The sequence below is a fragment of the Sarcophilus harrisii genome, chromosome 1 (assembly GCF_902635505.1).
Source record: "Sarcophilus harrisii chromosome 1, mSarHar1.11, whole genome shotgun sequence".
NCBI classification, from domain to species: Eukaryota; Metazoa; Chordata; class Mammalia; order Dasyuromorphia; family Dasyuridae; genus Sarcophilus; species Sarcophilus harrisii.
In genome coordinates, this window is record NC_045426.1 from 369,815,365 (window position 1) to 369,832,871 (window position 17,507).

The 17,507-nt window shown below is 33.1% G+C and overlaps 1 long non-coding RNA gene across 3 annotated transcripts in view; it reads left to right on the top strand.

Annotated features, from left to right (window-relative positions):
* Positions 1-16,245, top strand: part of LOC116420522 — a 35,399-nt gene extending 19,154 nt beyond the window's left edge. For 2 of the 3 annotated variants that reach the window (XR_004230867.1, XR_004230866.1), the window contains exons 3-4: positions 4,883-5,138; positions 14,984-16,245. This is a non-coding gene — a long non-coding RNA (uncharacterized LOC116420522). The remainder of the gene's footprint in view (positions 1-4,882; positions 5,139-14,983) is intronic. The other variant, XR_004230865.1, reaches the window with a different exon arrangement.
* The last annotated feature ends 1,262 nt before the right edge of the window (positions 16,246-17,507 follow it).

The window sequence follows — 17,507 nt, forward strand, 5'->3', positions numbered from 1 at the left end:
AGTTGGGCAAAGTAATTCCCAATTATTGCTCTAATTTCCTCTTCGTTAGTGGTGAGTTCTTCCTTTTCATTTTTAAGACTAACAATTTGATTTTCCTCTTTCCTTTTTAATCAGATTTACTAAAGGGTTTTGTCTTTTTGTTGGTTTTTTCATAGAACCAACTCTTATTTATTAATTAATTCAATGGTTTTTTTCTTTCAATTTTATTGATCTCTCCCTTTTATTTTTAAATTTCAAGTTTAGTGTTTGCTGGGGGGTTTTTAATTTGTTTCTTTCTAGCATTTTAGTTTCAAGCCCAATTCATTGACCTTTTCTTTCTCTATTTTATAAGTAGGCCTCTAGAATTAAATTTCCCTTTAATTACCCTTTGGCTGCATCCCACACATTTTGGTATATGTCTCATTTTATCATTTTCTTGGGTAAAGTTATTAATTATGTCTGTCATTTGCTTTTCACCCAATCCTCTTTAGTAGGATTATTTAGTTTCAAATATTTTTTTTAATTTCCCCTGGCTTTTTTGAATGTAATTTTTATTCATTTGGTCTGAAAAGGATGCATTTACTATTTCTGCCTTACTGCATTTGAGTTTGAGATATTTATGTCCTAATATATGGCCAATTTTTTGAATAGGTTTCATGAACTGCTGAAAAGAAAATGTACTCCTTTCTGTCTCCAATTCATTTTCTCCAGAGAGCGATCATATATAACTTTTCTAGTATTTTATTTACCTCATTGACTTCTTTCTTATTTATTTTATGGTTTGATTTGTCTATTTCTGAGAGTGCAAGGTTGAGATCTCCCACTATTATAGTTTTGCATTCTATTTATTCTTGCAGCTCTCTTAATTTCTCTTTTAAGAATTTAGATGCTACACCACTTGGTGCATATATGTTTAATATTGATTTTCTTCATTATTATTCCCTTTATAAGATTGCCCTTTATTCTTTTAATTAGATCAATTTTGCTTTGCTTGATCTGAGATCAGAATGCTACCCCTTTTTTTACTTCACCCTGAAGCATAGTAGATTTTGCTCCAACCTTTTCCTTTACTCTGTTGTTTCTCTGCTTGGGTGTTTCCTTAAACAACATATTTAAAGGTTCTGGCTTTTGATCCATTCTGCTAACCACTTCCTTTTTATGGGGGAGTTTACCCTGTTCACATTTATGGTTAAAATGACCAATTCTGTATTACTTGCCATCTTGTTAACTCCTGTTTATGCTTTTCTCCCTTCTTTCCCTCTTACCCCTTTCCCAGTATTAAACTTGTGAGCACCACTTGCTTCTCACAGCCCTCCCTTTTTAGTATCCCTCCTCCCCACCTTAGAGTTCCTCCTCCTATCTTACTCCTTTCCCTCACAGTTTTCATATTCCCTTCTGCATAGCTTATTCCTTCTCTTTTCATGATTCCCTTCTCACTTTTCAATGAGGTGGGAGAAGTTTCACCATAAATTGAATATGTCTAAAATTTTTCTCTTAAAGTCAATTCTGATGGCAGTAAGATACCCACTATATTCATCCCCCTCTGTTCTTTCTCTCAGATATAATAGGTTTTATTTGCCTCTTTTTGAGATGTAGTATCCCCACTTTACCCTTTTTCTGGTACAATGTCCTTTCTACCTCTGATTTCTAGAACAAGATATACATGTATTATTTATACATCATTATAGCTGAAAAATAGTTCCCAGGATTTCTTTTTACCTTTTTAGGTTTCTCTAGAATTCTATATTTGTAGATCAAACTTTTTGTTAAGTTTTGTTTTTTTCATCAAAAATAGGTGAAATTCACTTATTTTGTTAAATGACCATCTTCTTCCCTGGAAAAAGATGCTCATTCTGGCTGGGTAAGTTATTTTTGGTTGCATACCGAGTTCTTTAGCTTTTCGGAATATGATATTCCAGGGCCTTAGATTTTTTAATATGGATGCTAGATCCTGGGTGATCCTTATTGTGGCTCCTCTATATTTGAATTGGGTTTTTCTAGATGCTTGGAATATTTTTTCCTTCATTTGAGGGTTCTGGGATTTGGCCACTATATTTCTTGGTGTTTTGATTTTAGGATTCCTTTCAGTAAGTAATCGATGAATTCTTTCAGTGTCTATTTTACACTCTGTTTCTATGACTTCTGGGCAGTTCTCTTTGATAATTTCCTGGAAAATAGTGTTCAGGCTCTTTTTTTCATCATATTTTTTTCTGGGAGTCCAATAATTCTCAGATTGTCTTTCTTATATCTATTTTTCCAGAACTGTTGTTTTCCCAAGAAGGTATTTCACATTTTTTTCCATTGTTTGATGTTTTTGGTTTTGCTTGACTGATTCTTGTTGACTCCTTGAGTCATTCAATTCCATTTCTTCGGTTATAATTTTCAATGAAGTATTTTCTTCACTCACTTTTTTTTATATATCTTTTTCTAATTGTCCAATTGAGTTGTTAATTCTATGGAATTTTTTTTTCCATTTCTCCAATTTTATTTTTTAGAGAGCTATTTTCTGTTTCCAGTTCACTAATACTATTTTTCAAGGATTTGATTTCTTTATCCCCTCTGTCTTTAAATGAGTGGAATGACTTCTCCAGACTCTCTTGCCAAGCCTCCCTCTCCTTTTCCAATTTTTCTTCTAGCTCTCTAGTGAGAGCCTCTTTAATTTCTTCTATGAGATTCATCTGTGCTGAGGAACAGATGATCTCCTCCTTTGGGGATTCACCTGGAGACAGTCTGTTTTTAGTCTCTTCAGGGTTTAGAGTCTGCTCTCTATCCATATAGAAGCTTTCAATCATTAAGGTCCTTTTCAATTTTTTGCTCATTTTGTCAGAGAAGAATCAGAGACAAACTAGCGAGGAAAAAAAGAAAAAAAAAAACAAAAAAACAAATGTAATCTGCTTTTTGGGGGGGAGGGGTTGGGTAGTGTTACCGAGCTTCCTCTACAGACTGCCAGGGGCAGCAGCGAGGCACTAGCAGGACTGTACTGAGCCTGAGCTCCGGGACTATGAGAGCATGCTGAGATGCTGTGGGGGAGGGGTGGCCAGGTCCCAAGAAACTCCAGCTGTTTGGGGTTGTATTCTTCACCCCAGGTGTTTTTAGCTTCTCTGCTGGGCTACTGACTTGCTGCCAGGGCAAAGTATCCAATCCTGTAGCAAAACTCTCTCCACAGAGATGGCTGAGATCACACCCCAACCCCCCTGGTCTGCTGGGCTGCTGCTGCCTGCTCTCAGCCTATGCCAGATCTAAAACTGTCCTGCCCTTGAGCAAAAACAGATCTCAAGAATGTCTTCTCTTGGTAACTATTTTTTTTTTCAGTCAAGCATTAATTCAGAGGCTTGTAATGAGATGGACTCTGAGCAAAAACGCAGAGCTTACACAGCTGTGTGCCTCCTCTCCACCATCTTGGCTGGAAGTCCCCAAATATAAATATATTTTAAAAGTTTGCCCACAGACTAATGGAAGATAAGGGAGTTTCCTTCTAAGCACTCTCTAAGCTCCAAGTAGCTTCCAATTTAGACTAGATATAGACTGCTTAGAATTTTACCTACTGTGATCCAGGATAGGTCTTCTGGGTAAAAGAAGCAGGGAAATAGGAGTATGAGTAGAAGAAGACTCATTCTAAGTGGAGAGACAAAACAGAAGCAGTTGCTAAAAAGATAAACTCTGAAAAAAGTGTCATAGTTGATGATCTTTTATTATGTTGTTATTACCAAGGAAGGTAGTAGAGTCTGATCCACAACCCTAAAAGTCAGTGAAAATATACTAGAAGATCAGGACTGACCTGACTCTTTCACTCCCTACAAAAGCCTCTTTGCCCCTTTCTGGTTGTTAATCAAATTAGCTGAATCTATAAGCCTACATGTCCCTCATCTATTCCTTTAATTCCCTCTCACACTTCTCTGTAGATAATCATGGCTTTGATCACTTTACTTTGCATTAATTCATAAAAGTCTTCCTAGGTTTTTCTGAAGTCATCCTCATCATCATTTCTTATAGCACAACAATGTTCTATTATAATCATATACCACAACTTATTCAGCCATTCTTCAAATGATGGGCATCCCTAAAGTTTCCAAGTCTTTGTCCATAAAAAAGAGTAGTCTAAATATTTTGTTTTATTTTGTTTTTATAAAGTCCTTTTCCTTTTTTTTTTTTTTTTTTTTTGAATCTTTGGAATATAGACAGTGATGTTTAGAAAAAAATTTGGACAAAACTCAAAAATTGGTGTAGATACATCATTCAGTCTATCACTTTCTTCTCTCTCTCTCTCTCTCTCTCTCTCTCTCTCTCTCTATATATATATATATATATATATATATATATATATATATATATATATTCCTACCTTCCTGTCTTCCTGTCTGCCTTCCTTTCTTCTTCCTCCTTTCTCCTATCTCTCTCCCCATCTCTATCTTGTGAGATTATTTTGATACCCCTATTCAATTTAGTCAGTAGTTACTCAGGTTCTTATGATTTAATACGTATCAATAATTATAAGTGGAATTAAGTTGTTTGATTTAATTAATGTAAGAATAAGAATTATGCAGACTACAATTAATTATTCCACCAAATATTAATAATTATGCTAGTTGTATTATATATACATACATACATATATATGTGTACACACACACACACATATATATATATATATATATATATATATATACTCACGTTCACACTATATTAGTTAGCCCTGATGTTCACAACATATTTAACTTGTACAGGACTGCTTGCCATCTGGGGGAGGGAGTGAAAGGAGGGAGGGGAAAAGTTGGAACAGAAGTGAGTGCAAGGGATAATGTTGTAAAAAAAATTACATAGGCATGGGCTCTGTCAATGAAAAGTTATAATAAAAAAAATAAAATAAAGTTCACAAGCTTCAATAATATTTTCTCACCTCTAGGAAAAACTTCGCTCAACTCCCTAATGACTTTTGCTTCAAAACCATTACTTCCTTTGGCCTCAGGATATTGTTGGTCAAACATTGGATTGTATGACCTGTGGAAAGCCTTAAGATATTTTTGATAGTGTTTTATGATCTTTGGAAAATCCCTATTGAGATGGCCTGCAGTTCATGGTCTGAGGTTCATCAGCTGTACTGATCTGTCAAAGTCCTATTGACAAGTTGGTTATTATTGTTGGACAACTAAAAGATTCCGGTATGTGAAATTCACTAATCATAGAATTGTACCTCTCTTGTTCTATTGCTGTACTCTCAATGACTCTAAAATAATTTCCTTTTAGCAGAGGGATCCTTTTCCTTGATGAAGGTCTTAGAATGATTAGTGACCAGTTATATCCTTAATAAATTAATACATCATGTTTGGAGCTATCTCTCAGTGATTTTTGTTATAGATTGGAATTGTGTTACCTATAATCTATATATAGAATACACTGCCTCAGAAAACAGTGAGTTCCTTTTCATTCAAGATTTTTAAGCAAAAGCTTAAAATTATTTCTCATTTGGTGACAACATTTAAAGTCAACAAACTAATCAATTATGGGTTAGATAGATCAATCCTGGAATCCCTTCCAACTCTGAGCTCCATGATTTCAATGATCTACACACTACTGAGATGTGAAAAGAAGCAAAACCCACACATTTTTCACATTCCATTTTATTCTCTGATGGTAAGATATTTCAAGAGTTAGAAAGAAAAGTCTTGGTTATATAAAACAATAAATGAACTTTATTATGAGGGGCAAATTTTGTAGTCTAAATGATTACCGATATAAATAAAGTAGACATCAAGCGGTTTTAAATATATAGCGAAGGCTGCCTAAGGAAAATCAGATTTGAGATGACCTGAGAACAAAAGTGACAACAAAAAGAATTATAGAATATACTGTAAATGTTGAAGGCTATTGGGAGTCAGCATCTTATAGTGAAAATATTTCTTAAATGAAATCAGGTATTTTGAATACAACTATCAGATCTTTAACTGATTAGCAATTGACTTTCTTATCCTTGATTGGCCTATCTAATGCTAATATCTAAGTTGTTCTATGAATGCCAGTTTTTGAGTAACTAAGATACCTTGCCAAATAGACATAATACTGAATAATACCTTGCTGCCCTCCTCCCCAATCATCAATATCTTCTTGACCAGAGTAGGTGATGGTTTCCCAGCAACAAGATGAGTTTTCCTCAGTTTAATTGCCATGGCTTATAGTTTAATGATCATTGGGATAGGGAAACTCAAGTAGACTGCAGGTTTGTAGTCTGATTAATTTGACAGAAAGTCTATAAAAATCTGACCTAGGCCATTAACACTCTAATAAAGACAGCTGAATCTCTTTTGTTCAGTTCCTGCAGAACAAGTGTGGTGCTTTGAATATTGATCATTTCTCAGATTTTTCTAGCCAAAAATTAGTGATAAACATAAAATTACATATCTATTTATTGCCTTTTTTTTCAACTCACAAGTTGGTACAATGAAGAACTTAGAAACTTTGTAAGAATTGTGATGTTGACAAAGCTTGTCTGTTCTCTACAATAAACCCCTTCAAATGTAAGCCTATGCTTTTTAATGTATACTCTCCCATATGTAAGTATATGATTTCCCTACAAAGTATAGAATCCTTTACCTTATAAGTACCATATAAACTTGCTTGCCTGTTTCTCTGAATTCCTTTACTATAATCTTTTATGTAATGGGTTTCTCTGTTTGTAAGTAGCTGCTCTGTTAGCTGCCACAAATATGTTTTGAAAAAGATAATAGTTAAATAGGAATTAATAGCTTCTCTCTCCTGATTAGTTATCAAAGAATCTCATAGTTGGTATGGACCAAAGACATTATCTAGTGATATCAGTTAAGAAATATTAGCTATGATGTAAAAAAGGAAAAAAAAAAGAAATATGCATATACACATACATACATATATAGACACATGTACACACATATAGGTATATTTATATATACACAATATGTATATTTATATACTATATATGTGTATATATTTACACACATGTGTATATACACATATATACACACGATAATCATGGATCATTTTATTGATCAAAATTGTCTCCAGAATTATTGCAATAGTTGAATTTTGGGTCTGTGTGACTTAATTATCTCCCTAATCTAATGTAGTCCTTGCTCATTTACCAAAGTGATATTCCTACAGCATAGGCTTGGTCATATAACTCTTGTTTTTGCAGACTTCCAGGTCTTGCCATTACCACTAGGATAAAATATAAACTTTTATCCTGGGCTATTAAGATATTTCATAACCTAAATATAACCTGTCTTTTCAGGATAATTATATTATTTTTAAGTAATCTCCATTTCAACAAAGATTATCTGATTTCTCTTCATTGTATTTTTCTCCATTTCGAAGGCCAACCCAGATCACCAATATAGGGGTATTCCATTAAGTGTTTAAAAACTGGCCTGCTAAAAAAGAAATTGTGTGTTTGACATGCTTTTACATTTAATCTTCATTTTTAACATTTTCTTTTTTGTCTTCATAAATTTAGACAATCAACGATAATAATAAAAATCAAATTTGGATCTATAGTGTTTGTCAACTTTTAAAATATTAATACTGATTATTTAATAGTGTGCTGTTCAGTATCAGTTTGAGTTGTCTCCAGAAAATTTGGGCTGTCTCCCATTTGGAGAATTGATTTTTCCTTTTCTTTTAAATTTTCAGTATTATTCTATTTTTTCAAGTCATGTAAAGATAATTTCAACATTTGCTTTTGTAAGACTTTCTGTTCCATTTTTTTTTTTTTTTTTTGTCTACCACCTTACCTCCTTTCTCCCTAAGATGGCAAGTAAACTGATACAGGTTAAATAAGGGCAATTATTTTATACATTTCCATATTTGTCATGCTGTGCAAAAAGAGAGAGAGAGAGAGAGAGAGAGAGAGAGAGAGAGAAAGAGAGAGAGAGAGAGACCAAAAGGGAAAAAAAAAAAACACATGAGAAAAGACAAAATGAACAAACAAAAAAGTGAAAACACTATGCTTCATTATGTCTCTGTTTGCAGAAGTCCTTTTTCATCCTAAGTCTATGTAAATCTTCTGAGGCCTGTCTGAAATGTCTGCTCATCATTTCTTATAGAAAAATAATATTTTATTACATTCATATAGGTCTTTCACCAATTCTCAAATTAATGAATATACGCTCAATTTGAGTTCCTTTCTACTACAAGTACTACGAACATTTTTGTACATGTGAGTTTTTTTTTCTTATTTTATGATCTTTTTGTGATAAAGAGAGTATGTACAGTTTGACAGGCCTTTGAACATAATTCCAAATTACTCTCTAAAATGGTTGGATCATTGCAAAACTCTATCAACAGTGCATTAGTATCCCAGTTTTCTCACATCACTCCAACATTCATTGTTATTTTTTCCTATATCTTACCCAATCTGACAGTTGTGAAGTGATACCTCAGAGTTAAGACAACTTTTTGCATTTCTCTAATCTCTAATCTCTAATAAGACTAGAAATGTCTTTTGTATCTTTATCTGAAAATTGTCAATTCATAACTTTTGACCATTTATCAATTTGAGAATGGCTTATATTCTTATAAAATTGAGGCAGTTCTCTGTATATTTTAGAAATAAGGCCTTTATCAGAAACACTAGCTACAAATTTTTATCACAAGCTTTCTGCTTCTAATCTTGAATGCATTGGTTTTGTTTGTGCAAAACCTTTTAAATTTCATGTAATCAAAATTGTTCATTTGCATTTCAAAATATTCTTTAGTTCTTTGTCCATAAATTCCTCCTTTCTCCAAAACTCTGACAGATGGACTATTCCTTCCTATTTTAATCTGCTTATATTTTGCTAAAGTTGTTAATTATTTCTATTAGATTTTTTTTATTCTCTCAGATTCTCTATATATACCATCATATCATTTGCAAATCCACTTTGTTATTATTCACTTCCATTTTGTGGAAGAATTCATCCCACTTACATTCCCTGTTATGACTACTAAATCTGTATTTACCACCATCCTATTTTTCCCCCTTTATGCTTTTATCTCTCCTTTCACCCTTTTCCTCCTCACCAGTGTTTTGCTTCTGTTCCCCCCTTTCCTCAATCTGTTCTCTCTTTTATCAGCCCTCCCTTTCTTATTTGCCCCTTCTTTTCTGCCCTCCTTTCTATTAGTTCCCCCTTCCTTTTTGCCTACTACTTCCAATAGAAGTTAGATAAATATTTATACAAATCTATGTGTGCATGTTATTCCTTCTTTGAGCCAAATCCTACGATATTAAGGTTCAAACAATGCTCAGTCCCCAACCCTTATTTCCCTCTATTGTAATAGTTTTGTGTGTGTGTGTGTGTGTGTGTGTGTGTGTATGTGTGTGTGTGTGTGTCTTCATGTGATATAATTTATGCAGTTTTACCTTTCCTTTCCTCTTTTCCCCATACAATACAATCTTTTTTTTTTCCATCTCTAATTTATTTTATATATCATCGTGTTAAAGTTAACTTATACTTACACCTCCTGTGTATTTGAACCCCTTCTAACTGCCTTAAAAAGATACAGTTCTCATGAGTTAAAAGTATCATCTTCCCATTAGGAATGTAAACATTTTAACCTTTAAAAAACATAACTTTTTTTTCTTCCCTGTTAACATTTTTATGCTTTTTGAATCTTGTATTTGGAGATCAAAATTTTGGTTCAGTTTTGGTCTTTTCATCAGAAATGATTTAAAAACCCCCTATTTCATTATATTTTCATCTTTTCCCCTGAAATATAATGCTTGATTTTGCTGTATAGTTGATTCTTGATTTTAGTCCAAGATGTTTTGCCTTCTAGAATATCATATCCTAAGTCCTCCAGTACTTCAAAGTGGAAGCTGCTATGTCCTGGGTAAACCTGATTGTGGCTCCTTAATATCTGAATTATTTCCTTTTGGCTAGTTGAAGTATTTTCTACTTGATGTGATGATTCTGGAATTTAGCTACATTATTCCTTGGAGTTTTCCTTTTGAGGTCTCTTTCAGGTGACCAGTGGATTCTTTCAATGACCATTTTACTCTTTGGTTCTACAATACAAAAATAATTTTCCTGGATGATTTCTTGAAAGATATTGTCCAACTTTTTTGATAATGGCTTTCAGGTAGGGCAATAATTCTTATGTTGTCTTTCCTGGATCTATTTTCAGGTCAATTGTTTTGCCAATGAGATATTTTACATGTACTTCTAATTTTTTTATTTTATTTTATAAAATTTTGTTTGAATGATTCTTGGTATCTCAATGAGTCATTCCCTTCCATTTGTTTCATTACAATGACTTTTTTTTAACTTATTTATTTATTGTAAATAATAGCTTTTTATTTTCAAAATATATGCAAAGATAATTTTCAACATTCACCCTTGCAAATTTTTTCTTGCTTCAAATTTTTCTCCCTCTGTTCCTCCAATCCCTTACTAAAAGTAAACTATCCAATATATGTTTAACATGTACATTAATTGTTTTTTTTTAACCTCCTTTTGCCTCTTTTCAATAGTATTTTTAAAGGAGTTGTTTTACTCAGTGGATTTTTTTTCCTACTTCACTAGTTCTATTTTGTAAGGAGTTGTTTTCTCCTGTGTGTGTGTGTGTGTGTGTGTGTGTGTGTGTTTTCTATTTTGCCAAATTAATTTTTAAGGAGTTACTTTCTATAGTCAATTTCTGTACTTTCTTTCCCAAGCTGTTGACTTTTTCCCAAAATATAACTTTCCTAAAATTCTTTCAAGATATCTTAAATTGTAAAATTATCTTCCAAATATTAATGGCTTTTGTCACCTGAAAATCCATTCAGAAGTTTTGATTCAGTATTAATTCTGAGGGAAGTTTGGGAGAGCTCAGAAAATATTCTGACTCCTTTCTGCCATCTTGGTTTCTTAGAACCCCTAGTTTTTTTTCTTTTCAAAGTTCAATCCAACTGTCTCTTTCAACAGAAAGTCTTTCCTATTCCCTCTGCTAGAAGTATTCTTCCTTAGAATCACTTTGTATTTGTTTTGTGTATGTATACACATATGTATGTATATATATAAATATGTGTGTTTATGTATATGTACATATATATGTGTGTGTATAATGTTTACATGTATATATATTTGTGTTGTCTTCTATCATCTAGGATATAAGTTTGAAAACTTGAGATCTTCATCATCTTAGTTGTCCTTCAATGTGTACTCTCTAGTGTCTTAATGCTCTCTCTAATTGGTGGACAGAAATAATTAGAACCCACAAATATTTCCTGACCAGAACTGAGGAGAGTGATATTACCATCTTTCAAATCCTGGATATTATAGTTTCCTTAATACAGTCTTATATTGCATTATTTTTTTTTTTACTTTTATTGTAATATTCTCTCAAAAATGTAATATTTTCTGTGGAGGTTTTCTTGGGGTCTCTGAGGGCAGCCAACTGAAGTTCAGTAATCACCCCAAATGCAGCCAGGTGTTAAAGTCCAAATCCTTTAATGTCTCCTTCAAAGTCTTGTCTCCTTCACTTGGAACTTGGCTAGTTTTTCAGTGGAGAAGAGAAGGAGGACAGCCTGCCACCACTTCTCCGGTCTTCCCTCATTCTCCTTCTGGCTGAGGCTCCAAGAGCTTCTAGTGTACTTATTCTTTTTGGCCCAGAGAGCTTCTTGATTATATTCTGTACCCTGAGTATACACCTTAAGGATTAAATCAATGCTAAACTAAATTTAACCATTGTCTCCTCAATTCCATTTTGTACCTTGCTTCAAGTTCTGGCCCATAGCATCTCCTTGTAGGATTAAATTAATCATATTGAACTATGCTACATTAGATAACTCTTGTCTCTATCAATTCCACTGACTTAGAACCTTGTAAGAATCCTTTGTTTTAAGTTCAGAGTTCTGGCCCATAATATTTTATCATACTATCAATTTGTATTTGTTCAGTTTGAAGTAAGCTAGAGCCCTGCTTTTTCATCCAAACTATTGCCCAGTCATGTCTCCTCAACTTTGTCTTTTTGAAGCTGATTTTTTTGAACCCATATTATAACATTTTATGTTCATTTCAATTAAATTTGATTTGTATAGACAAGCTAAGATATGCTGTCTTTAAAATAAAAATACATATCTTGGGAATAGTAAGTTAAAAATCTAATACTTGAGTTCTGAAAATTTGACATGAATAGTAGCTTTATTCAAATTATAGATTATAAATATTAAAGAAAATAACCAAGAACAGAACCCTGAAAACCTTCCAAGCTAATATTGATCCATTAATTACTACTCTTTGTTTCCTGTCAATATGCCAGTTTTGAAGCAATCTAGGTATATATAATTTCTACCCTAATTTTCCCATCTTTTCCATGTATAAAGCATTAAATACCTTGCCAAATAGTTTGCTGATTCTGTCTTCTCAGAATAATGTAGCTTCTTCCTTTGTAAAATTAAGGGGCATAGGATGAAATAAATGATTTAAAAGGTCCCTTAGAATTGTGCATTTCAGGTACATCACTAACATTGCTTTATCTGAAATGGTTCCATTAAGTAGAAACAACTTAAAGGAGAAAAATAAAATATCAAGATTACCTTATTAAATAATTACCAACTCTTAGCCAACAATCCTGAATGTTTTCTCAGGCTTTTTTCATCATGGGTACCAATATAAAATGATTACTAAAAATATCACAAATTGGATAGCCATTCATCCTATTGTAAGTAAAAAAAAAAAAAAATAGGTGGAATAGATTATCTACTTTATGCAATGCACATTAAAAGGAGTTACAAAATTTGAATTTGTACTAAATCTCTACTATGCTTAATAAGCATATTTTGAATTACACTGGTTAGAAGATAAGACATAGTGTTTATATTATAACTTACCCCAAACTTATGCTCTAAAACTTAAAAAAAAAAGTCTTAACAAGGTTCCTCTTTCAATCAACAAATATTTATTGAGCTGAACATGTGGAAGGCACTGTCTTAGGTACTGATGGAGGTGTAATATATTGGAGAACAATACAGTATCTATAAAAGACATACCTGTTTGTCTACAAAACACATGTAATGTTAAGAATAATACAGAACTTTAGATACCAAGTGCCAAATCAGTGTTATGGACAATAAGTTATCTGATCTACCAGAGAAAGAGGAAAGGACACTTTCTATTACTGTGGTCAGGAGAGTTTTCACAAAGAATATGAGACATGGAATAAAGTCTGGAAAGATCAGTAATGCTTATTTGAACAACCTACATAAAAAATCATTTCTTCCTCAAATCTCTAAGCTTGATTCTTTAATTTATTTTCATTGAATCATTTTCAATTTATATGTGCTTATGTACAATGTCTTTCCGATTTGGAGATTATACACTAGATGTACTACATATTGCTGTTGATGGTGGTGGAATCTCAAGCACCTGGCATAATCCCTTGAATATAGTAGGTGTTTAAGCAATGCTTAATAAAGTTGGATTAAATCAGCAGCAAAGAAAGGCATGCATTGACCCTTTCAAAACTGCTCTCTAGAGTGAAGAAGGACAATATTTGGACAGAAACTATCCCAAGAACAGCTGGAAATTAGCTCTAGTACTAGTATACTAGCTACTTATATGGAGAATGGATTCATATGATCCAGAAATTGCTATTGGAGAATTTGGAAGATAAGATAAGGATAAATCAGCAAATAGGATAGAATGAATTAGAAAATCAGTTTGGCTGAAAAGTTTTTGAACAAACAAAACTAATGCAGACAAGATTAGAAGGGAAGCAATAAACTGGGAAAATATTTTTATAGTCAAAGATTCTGATAAAGGACTCATTTCCAAAATAGAGAGAATTGACTCTAATTTATTAGAAATCAAGCCATTGTCCAATTGATAAATGTTCAAATGATATGGACAGACAATTCTCAGAAAAAGAAATTAAAACTATTTCTAGCCATATGAAAAGATGCTCCAAGTCATTATTAATCAGAGAAATGCAAATTAAGACAATTCTGAGATACCACTACACATCTGTCAGATTGGCTAGAATGACAGGGAAAGGTAATGCCAAATGTTGGAGGGGATGTGGGAAAACAGGGACACTAATACATTGCTGGTGGAATTGTGAATACATCCAACCATTCTGGAGAGCAATTTGGAACGATGCTCAAAAAGTTATCAAACTGTGCATCCCCTTTGATCCAGCAGTATTACTACTGGGCTTATATCCCAAAGAGATCATAAAGAAGGGAAAGGGATCTGTATGTGCATGAATGTTTGTGGCAGCCCTCTTTGTAGTGACCAGAAACTGGAAACTGAGTAGATGTCCATCAATTGGAGAATGGCTGACTAAATTGTGGTATATGAATATTATGGAATATTATTGTTTGGTAAGAAATGACCAACAAGATGATTTCAGAAAGGCCTGGAGAGACTTACATGAACTGAGGCTGAGTGAAGCAAGGAGGGCCAGGAGATCATTATATACTTCAACAACAATACTATATGATGATCAGTTCTGATGGGCCTGGCCATCTTCAGCAATGAGATGAACTAAATCAATTCCAATGGAGCAGTAATGAACTGAACCAGCTATACCTAGTGAAAGAACTATGGGAGACTAAGAACCATTACATTGAATTCCCAATCCCTATATTTTTGCCTGCCTGCATTTTGGATTTCCTTCACAGGCTAATTGTACAATATTTCAGAGTCCGATTCTTTTTGTACAGCAAAATAACAGTTTGGTCATGTATACTTATTGTGTATCTAATTTATACTTTAATATATTTAACATCTACTGGTCATCCTGCCATCTAGGGGAGAGGGGTGGGGGGAAGGAGGGGAAAAATTGGAACAAAAGGTTTGGCAATTGTCAATGCTGCAAAATTACTGTACATATAACCTGTAAATAAAAAAGGTATTAAATAAAAGAAATTATTCTATTAGCATCTAAGCTATTCAACTACAATTTTACTTCATATACACACACAATGTGTATATGTATGTTACATATTAGCATGTATAGGTTATGTATAATTATTAAATATATTAATTTATCTGCCCTAATAAAAATTTATTTACAGGAAAAAAAAAAAGAAACAAAGAAAAGCAGTTTGGGATGCCTTGCTAAGTGATTACATGCCAAGAAGACTAAAGATAGAAGCACGCCTCCATTGGGATCTACTGGTCTAATTTGGATCCAAAGTCTAAGAAATAAGCTGGTTTTAAATCAGGCAATATAGCTGGGATCTTTCTCAGAAGTGATGATAGGATTGACAGGATGATTTCAATCTACCCAAGAGGAGTTTCTATCTCATCCTTCTTTGAAGGTTGCATTTTCATTAGAGAATGGGAGAAAAATGTAATTTGGCAAGGACAACAATCCTTATCCTCTTTGCTTCAGTAATGCTCTATCTCGTTCATAACGTTTTGAAGTAAAAGGGACTTTTCAGATTAGTAGAGCATTCACTTCAAAATAAAGTGAAGGAAACTGAGTTTCAAAGAAATAGTTTTTCCTAAGGTCAAACAACATGTAAATGGAAGAGCAAGGACTTTAGTCAACTATAGAGAATCCATATGTAAACAAAATGACACAACATCTTAGAACATAAATAAGAGGAAATGAGTGAGCTTTCATCCATATTTAAGTTTATTGTGATTCATTTCTTCTCTAATGTTTAGGTCTGGGGTAAGGGAACTATGATTGAACAATTGCCATAAAAATTAATTAAGGATAAAAATTCTCCTGTGAGGAAAATCCCTCCAAAAGTAGAGACTGATAATTTATCTGCAACTTCTGAACTTGGGAGAGTTGTCTAGAACACTGAAATATTAGTTAACTGAAGATTACACTACCAGCATGTGTCAGAACTGAGATTTGAATCTGTCTTCTTGGCTTCTAGGCCACTTTCCTATCTACTAGGAGAGATAATGCTCTTCTTTATGCATATCAAAAGTACTTAGTAACTTAAGTCAAAATAGTTTAGGAAGAAGCATGAGAAAGCAGTTTCTAGTAATAAAAATAACCTGGAGACCCATTAGTTGGTTGTATGACACTTGGACTGATGATTACAGAGATGGAAATGAAACCAGTCAGATATAGGGTGTTAGAGAAAATTTCTTGCAGGGAAGGCTAATGCATTATGAAATATTCTCCTGAGGGAAGGAGGTCAACTTTATATCATTTGAATCTAGAAATGTTAATAAAATAGGTTTGGCAATTTTGAGGGAATTAAAATTAACTGTTCCTTGGACAGTGTACCCAAAGTGATGTGAATATAATCCCTCTTTTGTTAGCTGTATAGTCTACTAGCCACTTTACATTTGTAAGACTCAGTTTCCTTATATATGTCATGGAAACAATAATGTTTGTACTATTTTTTAATCATAAAGTTATCATAAAGAAAATATTTTGAAAATTAAAATATGTAAAATTATTTTTCCCCAGTTAGTCATTTCCTCCTCTATCTATGAATCAGAAAGCAGGGACTGTGAATGACAAGGACCATTTTCACTTCACTTTCTAAGAAATCAATAATTGGAATTTTCCTTGCCTCAGAAGAAAGAATCACCCAATCAAATGAGAATCTAAATGCCTAGCCCCAAGGAAATCAACATATTGTTGTTGTTTAGATGTGTCTGATACCTCATTATCCCATTTGAAGATTCACAAGGATCATGGAGATGGGTTTTAAAATTAAATGTGAACATGTAGTTAATGTGGAACAGTAAAACAACAAGAAATTTTTATTGTGGATAAGTAAGGGGAAAATTCCATAGGAAAAGGTTATGTACCTGTCATTCAAGATCCTATAAAAATACATCTCTTTAGTTAGATCTTTTCTGTTGATCCCAGACTAAGATAATCACTCTCTTTGAAATGTTATTATTGTTTTTACCTATTATATTAAAACTGAAATGTTTCCACATATATACATGCTGAGAAGACAAGGAATATATCACATATCTGTTTTGTATTTCTCTTAACACATGACTATGCACATAGCTGGCACTTCAAAAGTACAGAATAAATTGATGGTATTACATTAAAATAAACCTGTTTTCTTATTTGTCATGATTGTATAAACTTTTAAAAGGGTTTAGCATGTTATTAAAAGTCTACAAACTCCTACTTTATGATGGAAAACAGACTTTGGGGTACTTCATTAGGACATATCGCTATTTCACCCACATTATCATTTCATCTCTGAGAACTACACTGTGGATGGAGCTTTAAGATGAGATTAGTAAACATTGGCTTTCATCTTGCAGCATAGTATACCCTTTAGAAGGCATTAATGTTCCTTTACAGAACTCTCAAAATGGTATTTTATCCCATGCTGACAAGAGAACAAAGAGTTTCTATTTCTCATTCCTTAGCTTTCTTGTCAGGGTAAGAAATAAATTCATGACATGGAGGTGATATTTGGTCTTTGGTAATCAGAAAACTTGAAATCATTAATGACTGAAGAAAATGAGTAACCCCAAGAACTAACCCGAATCCTTTTAAGCCCAGCTATAGTCCAGGTTGCCAGAGACGTTACTTTCATCATTCCTTCATAATTTTTTTTCCTCACATTCTGAAGTCACATTTATATAAATGATTCT